The following is a 6049-nucleotide window of genomic DNA, read 5'->3' on the forward strand; positions in this document are numbered from 1 at the left end:
GGTTGAAAACCTGAGAGAAGAATTTCTGGTGGCTCAAAGAGTCATGTATGACACTGTGTCGGCAGCAGGTGATGTTGCCAAGGTAGAGATCACAGACAGGATGATTCAGCAGGCCCGCGGTGCCTATGTTACCTTCAGAGAGGAGATGCAAAGAAGGGAGAAGAGCTAGAAGCATCATATGCTCTGAAGAAAAAGAAGAGGGCAGCCGCCCTTATTAGAGCTGGAAAAGAAGCGACGGTGCTTCATGAGATGCAGCTTGAGGCTGGAATTCTTCAGGAGAAAATAGATTCCCTTAACCCTTTGCGGTCCGTTGTCGGGCAGGGCCCGACATCGGAATACGGCCGTAGCGGTCCGCTGTCGGGCACCGCCCGACAAGGGTGTTCGTGGTTTAAATTTTGCGGCTTTTCTTACTGCGATCCATCCGAATTTTTTCTACATGATGCGCCATCTCTTGAGTGTCAATAAAACTATGTTTTTTAAAGTTTACTTTTCTTTGCACCAGGGTGCAGCACAATGTTCAGCACTGCTCCTGGATACCAGAGCTTTCCTCCGCGCGACACCGCATGTTCGGTCGGTTTGCTAAGAAGCATGGCCACGTTTTCACCGCGTGCGTTTTACGGTGGTGCATTTAGTGACAGTGACGATGATTTCAGCGAAGAAGAGAACTACGTGCCTCCATCAGATAGTGATGACAGCGATTCGACAGAAGAGAGTGATGAAGACGACGGCGGTAGTGGAGACAGTCCGTCTGTTGACACACGAGGGAACAGTGCGCGACCACGGGCTGCGGTCTGGAAGGAGTATGCGGATAATGTGCCTGATTTCTCCAAGTTTCCCTTCACTGTCACAAATGCAGGATCACAAGTAAGCGCTCAGAATCTGAACTGTGAGCTGGATTATTTTCAGCTGTTTTTTACAGACGAGCTGATGAACAATATTGTGAGCGAAACGAACAGGTATGCGCGCGAAAAGATTTCGAGTGCCGGTGAGCTGCCAAAGGACTCAATCTGGAAGGACTGGCAAGACGTGAATTTGACAGAATTCAAAGCTTTCCTCGGCGTAATTGTAAACATGGCCTTGAATCCAAAACCAGAACTAAAAGAATATTTTAGTCAAAAAATTGTAAATAACATGCCTTTTTTCCCGTAAAAGATTTTTGCAAATCTTTTGGATGTTACACGTTGCCCCGTGCCATGATGCCTCTTCAGGTCGGCCGGCAACCCGTGGAAGCAAAATCAGGGACGTTGTCAACTACATCGACACGAAATGCAGAGAGCATTTCAGAGCCGGCCCCAAAATTTGCATCGATGAGAGCACCGTTGGTTTCAAGGGCCGTGTCTCATTCAAATGCTACAATCCGCAAAAGCCTACCGAATGGGGCATGCGTGTCTACGCACTTGCCGATTGTCAAACGGGATATATTACGGCAATTGAGCCCTACTACGACAGCATAACAACTGACAGCCTCATTCGCCCCGAGCTCCCCTTCACCTGCCGGATTGTTCTCCACCTTCTCCAGAAAGTGCAGCAAGCTACACCGGGAAGTGGATACCACCTCTACACAGATAGATATTACACTTCGCCGATGCTTGCCGAGGAATTACTTCTACATAGAGTGCAACTGACTGGTACCGTGATGCCAAGTCGCAAGCAAATGCCACAGCAGGTAAAGAAAAAGCTAAAGAAGGGCGAAGTAGCAGCGTACAGAAAAGGAGACTGCTACATGGTGCTTGCTTGGCGAGACAAGCGTCAAGTCACAATGCTGAGCTCTGCCCACAATATATCTCTGAAAGAAGTGACAAGGACGCAAGCAGGAGGAAAGAAGGTGACGATGAAGAAACCAGTGGTCATATGTGACTACACAGAGCACATGGGGGCTGTTGACCGTGCAGACCATTACTGTGCGAGCTACGCATTTTGTAGAAAGACAATGAAATGGTGGCGAAAGCTTTTTTTCTGGCTTTTAGAGGTTGCCATCGTCAATAGCTTTATTTTGAAGCGCACACAGCTGCAGATTGATGGTGAGAAGGAACAGCGGCACCTGCAGTACCGCCGCAACCTCATCCAATAGCTGGTGGGGGACGTGAGGGCTAGAGCCAGAAAGCGCGGCCCGTCTGCACGGAAGGAGTGCGAGGAAAGGCTAGATGAAAAGTGCCATTTTATCTACAAGCTTTCAGGCCGAAGCAGCAAGGACTGTGCTGTTTGTAGCGATAGAAAAACAAAAGGAGGCAGGAGGGAAACTGTTTTTCTGCAAGACCTGCAGTGATAACCCTGGCCTGCACCCTGGAGAATGTTTTGAGCGCTATCACACGCTGCCCAAATATCGGTAAAGGAGTTGCGTGCAGAATGCAAGAGAAAAAATAAACATCCTATGAGTTTTTCGTCCGCAGTTCGTGTTTTTCTTCGCGGCGTCACAAACTGCCAAAATAGTTTCGGACCAGGACAGCCGGAAAGTGGGTAAAAGTTTCGGACCGCAAAGGGTTAAGCAGTAAGAGGAAATGCGTTTTCAATGTGCCGTTTCAATAGCTTTTTGTTGTAAGCTATATCTTCATCAGCTACATTTTTTAGCCTCTTCACGCGTCAGGGATTTTTAACTGAAATAATCAGGAAAAACTTGGAAAAGTCAGGGATTTTAAAACAGTGGTTTGCTAGACACCCTGATCATGTTATTGTACTCCTTTACTATACATCTTTTTACAGATGCTTGTTCAATAAATTAATCGTGAAGTTCTTCACAAAAGGTACTGGCTGTGGTTTAACACCATGGAAGTTTGAGAAATGTTTATGTAGCAGCCTAGATGAAGGCACATCAGACATTTTCATTTGCATGTTATAATTATCAAAATGATGGTTCACAGGGGGAACTTGAATGCATTCATTCCTTTTCTTCATTTTGCAACACCGTGCTGCAGTGTGTAACTGAGCAGTACAAATGTTTTGCAGGAGGAGAGCGGTCGGAGTATGAGAGCCCACAGAAGATCAAAAAGCAGGAACGAGGCCTCAACCGTGACGTCCCGTACACGAGGCCGCCTTCCATTCGAGGTGGCCTTCTCTTATTTAATAAAGATATTAGTTTATCTAGTTATGATTACTAAATATCTCTCTACATTTGCTGTACTTAAGTAGCTTAAAAGTAAGAAACATGACAGCTCTTCATGGCTGATTAATTTTAGTGAGTGCATATGACCTTTATTTTTGGAAACCATGTAAATACATTTATCAGGAGTTGCATTAACACAAATACACCTTTGTGTGGAAGCAACTTGCCTATTAGCATGAAAGGCCACAATTAGACTTTGTTGGTTGTGGCCACATTTCAGCAGACCGCCCAGCGGACCGGATCCCGTACTCGTGCGCTCCCGCCGCCTCGGTCGCTGTTCCCCGCGCATCTTTGCCGCTTCACCATGGCCTCCGCTGCTCAGCCACAACGCGTCCGAAGTGCTAGCGCAGGTGGTGACCCCTCTGACATTGCGTCCCGCCTCGAGAGGAGCGCCTGCCAACTGTTCGAGAGACACATCCAAACCCGCCGCGTTCTCGATGGTGCCGCGACCCTGGCGCTTCCGCGCCAACGCGGCCGCCCGCCCCGCGCCCTCGCTCGGGACTCCCCGGTCCAAACGCGCCGTATGGCCAAGGCCAAGGCATCAGCGGCGGACTTCTTACGAACGCCGAGGGGGCCTCCGCCACCCCCTTCCAAAAAGAAATCTACGCCACCTGTCGACAGCAACAGGGAAGTGCCTGCTGACCGGGATGATCCAGCGTCGGGGGCCCTGGCCTCTCAGGGCTTGAGCCCTCTCGTCCAGCTGGCGCTGGCCTCACAGGGCCACCCCGTTCCGCGGGTGGCAGTGGAGGACTCCTCGGCCCGTGGCTCGCCCTCACCCGGAGAGGCTTCCGTCCAGGGAATTTTTTGTGAAAAGTGTATTTCATTTGTTGAACCACGTGCCTTAATAAATGATGTGTTTATATTTGTTAATTTCTATATATCCAATAAATGTGACACAAACGTGAATAGAAAGTCAGACCTAAAATTTATGACTAAATGTTGCATGAATACAATGTAAGTCACATGAAGCCGATGTAATCACCTATAAAAGGGTCAATCCATCATATATTCTAAATATATTCTAGAAATACACACTATTCTGACAAAATTTTGCTTCATCATCTGTCAGAAAAATGTAAGAATTTGAAGGCATTTTCCAAAACTAGGAAGCAAATTAGGTCAACTATGAGTGGAGCCATAGCTGCCAACAATCCTAGTATGAAGTTAATGCGAGTTGAGTGAGGTGAGTTTTATTCCTTTTTGATATCTGTTCACCACATGTGTAATTCAGTTTTGTTGTATGTCGTTTTCGCTAAACCCACGCAATATCATGGATGCCAGTTGCACATGCAAAACTGGGTGCCACTGTTAATGTTGAGTCACATTGCTCTCGTATGCCTTGAATGAAAAAATGATTTCGGTTGCTTCCCGGCGGTATGCTTATAACTATTATGGCACCTATAACCACAGCAGTAAACCGAGCTGTTAGTTTTAAAGAGAGTTTTCTTTCTCCTTGCGGGGTGCCATGAACTCGTGGCAAGACAGAAAGAGTGCACTCCTGCCATGTGCTTTGCTGTCGACGTGCTTCCACTTTAGGCTAGGCTACCCAAATGTGAGTGCCGAGAACAACTGAAAACTATCATTAGGAAGTTAAACTCCCGCCGGGCACGAAGGCTCCGCGCTCTCTACAACACCAGCCGTGTCCGAAGGCCTGCCGGGCGCTGGTTCCAAGCATGTGTGCACAGTACAGCTCTTGAAGCTCCAGCAAGGTCCAGAAGTAAAAAGAAACCCTACCCCGCTTTTTTTTTTTCGCGTGCCACATGCTCGATACAAACAAGCGATTGGTCGTGCTTCACAGAGACCTAGCGTGCAGTCCTAACAGTGCAGCCAAAACGAAAAGCACTGGGTGAAATATAGGTTGGAAATGACCATAACGACAACAGTAAGCAGAGGCTCTTATTTCAGTCAGCGGTTATTCTTATTGGGAACCAGAAATTGGAGCGCAGCGTCAGTGCTACCAACGGCGGCGGACCCAAACAGCCGCCTTTTTCGGCAGCGCCTCCCAGACGGCGCATGTACGATTGAAGCTGCAGCAAACCAAGCCCATAAGGTAAGCAAAGTTCTCTCTGAGCCCGCAGTGAGAGCGGACACGTTTTCAGCACCTCACGTGCCTCTCGTTGCAAAGCTCGACCCGCCGGCCCGAGTTGCTCGGCTTAATTCCAGGAAAAGCATCTGCGCCACCTCAGGCTGCCGGTTCTCCGCCGCCGCTGACCTAGCAACTGAAACATGACATTAAGGACAACACCTGGGCTGTGATGCAGTACCAGATGCCTACAGAAATGATCACTCTGGCTGAAGCCCAAAGCGATGACTGGGAAACAGTCATTGCTCTCCAGAACCGCCATCGCGCACCGAAAAAAAGGCACTGACGCATCTATTAAGGTGATGAGCAAAACGGAACACAACCTGCTATGCAAAAAGCTGTGTCGTCGCCACTACCGGCGCACTCCACTGCCACAGCTGCCAAAAGATGACTTAAAGATTGCTGTATGCCCCCGAGGAGGATGGAACATCATCACCACCCCTATCCCGAAATCCATATTTCCAGTGTCCTGCCTGAAAAGCTGTCAATATACCCTCCAAGAAGCCATCCACCAGGACAAAGTGTGGCTGCACCCTATGAATAACACATTTACCATCAGCACGACAGTCACACTGACAGCGCACCTTGCACCTTCTGATGAAGCAGTAAGAGGCGTCATCCACATGGCCTACGAAGGGAACCACACTTGGAACTCCTCGAAAGACATATCCCCTTCAACCCTCGTGTACAAGTTGTTGACGCATGCCCCTCCGAACGAAAGGAATCAGTCCTAATCACCTTCGCCAAAGGACCAGTTCTCAATTCTATCTGCTATTGGGGAGGCGTAGATGTGCGCTACCAGCACAAACCGAAAGTAGAAGTTTGCTACAACTGCCGTGAAGCTGGCCACCGAAGCAGCATGTGTC

The sequence above is a fragment of the Amblyomma maculatum genome, unplaced genomic scaffold (assembly GCF_055883805.1).
Source record: "Amblyomma maculatum isolate TAMU_Amacu unplaced genomic scaffold, ASM5588380v1 scaffold_62, whole genome shotgun sequence".
Classification (NCBI taxonomy): domain Eukaryota; kingdom Metazoa; phylum Arthropoda; class Arachnida; order Ixodida; family Ixodidae; genus Amblyomma; species Amblyomma maculatum.